The sequence below is a fragment of the Bos javanicus genome, chromosome 9, assembly GCF_032452875.1.
Source record: "Bos javanicus breed banteng chromosome 9, ARS-OSU_banteng_1.0, whole genome shotgun sequence".
In the NCBI taxonomy this organism is placed as follows: Eukaryota; Metazoa; Chordata; class Mammalia; order Artiodactyla; family Bovidae; genus Bos; species Bos javanicus.
Genome location: NC_083876.1, coordinates 100,365,218 through 100,368,600, shown reverse-complemented (window position 1 = coordinate 100,368,600; position 3,383 = coordinate 100,365,218). Strand labels below are relative to the sequence as shown.

At 43.9% G+C, this 3,383-nt stretch overlaps 1 non-coding gene across 1 annotated transcript; it reads right to left on the bottom strand.

Annotated features, from left to right (window-relative positions):
- Positions 1 to 2,996: 2,996 nt before the first annotated feature.
- Positions 2,997 to 3,103, bottom strand: LOC133254543 (U6 spliceosomal RNA). The gene has a single exon (XR_009738714.1). It is a non-coding gene; the product is annotated as a U6 spliceosomal RNA (small nuclear RNA).
- Positions 3,104 to 3,383: the final 280 nt, after the last annotated feature.

Below are 3,383 nucleotides of genomic sequence, written 5' to 3'. Positions count from 1 at the left end.
GGTGGATACAATTATCATTCACAGCTGAGGAAACTGGAAGCACACAATGGCCAAGTGACTTGCTCAGGGGCACACAGCAGGTAACTGATAGACCCAGGAATCAATATTTGGCCACCTGGCCCCAGAACCCGTGTGTTTAAGCCCTGAAGACAGAAAGGGAGACTTCATGAATTAGTATGAGTTGCCTTACTTGCATCACTGTCACTTAGGTTCTCAGTTTTCCGTCTGAAAAATAAAGGAATGGTTGATGCTGTTGCTTAGTCACTGTCATATTTGACTCTTTGGGACCCCATGGACTGTAGCCCGCCAGGCTCCACTGTCCACGGGATTTTCCAGGCAAGAATACTGGAGTGGGATGCCATTTCCTCCTCCAGGGGATCTTCCTGACCCAGGGATTAAACTCAGGGACGGAACCCAGGTCTATTACATCTTCCACCTTGGCAGGGAGGTCCTTTACGCCTGAGCCACCAGGGAAGCCCATCCATTGTTAATACACAGTGGTCTCAATAAATGGTAGCTTTTGCTGGTCTCAGCCTCTCTCACTGCCAGGAATTATGATTCCACTTTCCCTCCTGAAGATACTGCTGAAAAAGGGGCTCCTCTTCACCCCCAGCTTATGTCTTGCATGGCATTCTAATATGTCATCAACTTTAGAAGGGTTCATTGGAAAACCTCAAGAACCAGAGGACAGGCACACTGAACTCTCAAGAAGAACTACAATTGACTAGTAAACATTTGATAAAAGTAAAGGTCACCCTCACTACTATTAAAAAAGCATGGAAATTTCAAAGAACATTCTCAAATAACAGGCTGGGAGCCATTGAACAGTATAGAATACTTAGTGTTGGCCAGGCTGTATGAGAAGTTGATTCTTTTTTTTTGCTTTAACATCTTTCCCAGCTTTTTTCTTTTTTTTTAATATAAATTTATTTATGTTAACTGTAGGCTAATTACCTTACAATATTGTATTGGTTTTGCCATACATCAACATGAATCCGCCACAGGTGTATACGTGTTCCCCCATCCTGAACCCCCCTCCCACCTCCCTCCCCGTACCATCCCTCTGGGTCATCCCAGTGCACCAGCCCCAAGCATCCTGTATCCTGCATTGAACCTGGATTGGCGATTCATTTCATATATGATATTATGCATGTTTCCATGCCATTCTCACTCTTGTCCCTGCTGTCGGAATTTTACTATGTGCAGTCTCTCTGAGTATGCATCAATCACATTTTAAAAGTTCATACGACTATGACTATAATTCTACTTCAACCACTTATATGATGGTAATACCAAGCATTTATTGAGTTCTTGGGATGCAGCACCTGGAAAGGCTAAGCAGGAAACTCTTCTGGGATGCACAGGCATCGAATCCCTTCCCAAGGTCTCCTCTTCAGATACTCCAGCACGTGAATCAACAATGCAACAGGTTTGACCACGAGACCCTTGAGGGCATAACCTGCCCTACAGACAGCAGTCTTCATCCCCAGGACAGCGGTTGGCTTATCTGATGGCTTATTTACTGAATTAATAAATAGATTTCAAGCTGATTTGGGAATCTAGGGTCAAAACCCCTGGGTTATGAATTAATGAGATGAATTTTATAGAAGATATACTTGTTTTTAAATACAGCATTGAAATATATTGGATTGGATTCCACAGGACCCTAACTGCTAGTCTCCCTTTTCAGAACATCTATTACAGCCAAAGCCAACCAGCTCCAGGAACAAATGCTCTGGACTCAGGACTGTCAGTTACCTGCCGGTTAGAGAGCAAAACTCCCTCCTAAATAAAAAGCAGAGTCTGCAGAAGCTGGTTTGGGTAGGAAATTGGAGGAAGGAAATGGATGAGGAACCGGAACGTCACGGGTGGAGGGCAGGGGTGCTCGGTGCTGTGGGCAGAGGGGTCCACAGCCGCCTGCCTGCCTGGTGGCCCGTCTTGCCCAGGGCCTCTCTGGGTCGAATGCACCACGAGTAAGGACCAGAATCAAGCACAGGAGGGTGAGGCCGGAAGTCAAGTGAGGGTGAGGCCGGAAGTCAAGTGAGGGTGAGGCCGGAAGTCAAGTGTGGGTGAGGCCGGAAGTCAAGTGTGGGTGAGGAAACTGCAAGCTGTTCTCAGGAGCTGTGTGGACAGGCCTGCGGAGGAGCCTCGGTGTCTGGGGAAGCCCTCTCCAGAGCCTTGCTCCTCAGAGCCACTTTGTGAGTTCTCTGCTGCAAAACAGGGGATAAATGAGTGAACTGGTAATGTTTCTTGTGGCTGTATCAAATGTAGTGTGTAATATTTCCCAGCAAAAGGCATCAGGTGGATTACAAATACGGACCTTTCAATCCATAGTCCGAATCTAGTCCCCTGGTTTCTGGCTCTGGTGAAAATGTACTTTTGGAAAAAAATGGTACAAGGAAACTGGATCAAGCCTTTCTGATTTCGCTCTTCTTGAATGTCTGACACACATTCCAGCCAGGTTGTCTGGGATGCCCTCGTGGGCTGATCTAAAGGTAACATCTTACTGTGTGAAATATAGGGAATACTCTCTGAAAGGGCATGAATCTCCGAGAGACCTAATGAAAACACTTCCAGTGCCCATCACGGCCAGAGCATCTTCCATCAACTATTATTTGGGGAAGAAAAGTAGCCAGACCAAACTCACACTCATTCTATTGTTCTGAACTTCTTTTGAAAAGCACTTAAAAACAGGGAATCAATATCTTCCTCTGATTACAGGATGATAAGTAGGGTACCTATCTTTCTCCCTGTTTCTTTCTCTTTTTCTTTCTCTAACATCATGGAATTGACTGCTGACTTTTTTTTATTACATTTTTTAAAAATGTATATTTCACTGGAGTATAGTTGCTTTATAGTGTTGTGTGGTTTCTGCTATACAGCAAAGTGAATCAGCTTTATGCACATGTATATCCCGTCTTTGCTAGACCAAGTATGGAGTGAAGTTCCCTGCACTATAGAGTAGGTTCTCATTAGATATCTACTTTATACACAGGAAAAATATGGAATGCTTCAGGAATTTTCATATGATCCTTGCGAAGGGGCCATGCTAATCTTCTCTGTATTCTTCCAATTTTAGTATATGTGCTGACGAAGCAAACACATTGACATTTTAAACTTAGATGGTGATCATTGAAATTCCTTACAATGGAAGGAACAAATATGCCTTAATGGGATTTTGATGATAAAACTGTGTCTAGTTGAATATTTGCCTGCAGTACTCATAACTTTAGAATCTAAAGTAATTCAGTAATAATTTATTCAACACATATTCAATCGGCACTTATCAAACTTCTACTTTGGGGGAGATCTCCTCCGTCTGGCCCTGGGGTTAGCAAGATGACCAGGAATCTGCCCCTTTTCTCTAAAATCTTACCATTTGG